Raw genomic sequence first — 789 nt, forward strand, 5'->3', positions numbered from 1 at the left:
TCTGTGTGTGTTGTGATATATATATATATATATATATATATAGTTAACGCTCATATATATTTATGTTTATGTTTATATAGATGTATGTTTATGTGCAAATATATATACGAATATATACATATATATATCTATAGGTGTCAGAATAATTCGGTCGCGCTGCTCTATGTTAGCATCCGTCATCGGACATGTTGAGTTGCATTCGAGACACTGGAGCCAACTCGAATAGCTATGAGTGACGTGGACATATACAGGAGATATATATAGATGTTTATCTATATATACAAATGTATAAAAATGTAAAACTCAACATGTCCGATGACGAAAGCTCACATAGAGCAGCGCGACCTAGCTATACTGACACCTATATATATATATATATATAGATATATATATATGAATATATATATACATTAAACGCACCCACCACCATCCACCCACATACATATATACACATACACAAACACAAACACACACACACATATATATATATACATAAATCTATATATGGATATCAGTATGATAAGGTCGCGCTGCTCTATTCCGCCATCGAACATGTTGAACTGCACTCGATACACTGGAGTTAACTCGGATAGCTGTTAGTGACGTGGACATATACAGGAGATATATATAGATTAGTATTTAAATATACAAATGTATATGTATGTATATATATATATATATATCCGTCACTGACAGCTATCTGAGTTAACTCCAGTGTTTTGAGTGCAGTTCAACATGCTCGATGGCGGTATAGAGCAGCGCGAGCTTATCATACTGATATCCATATAT

The sequence above is a fragment of the Sphaeroforma arctica genome (genome assembly GCF_001186125.1).
Source record: "Sphaeroforma arctica JP610 unplaced genomic scaffold supercont1.127, whole genome shotgun sequence".
NCBI classification, from domain to species: domain Eukaryota; class Ichthyosporea; order Ichthyophonida; genus Sphaeroforma; species Sphaeroforma arctica.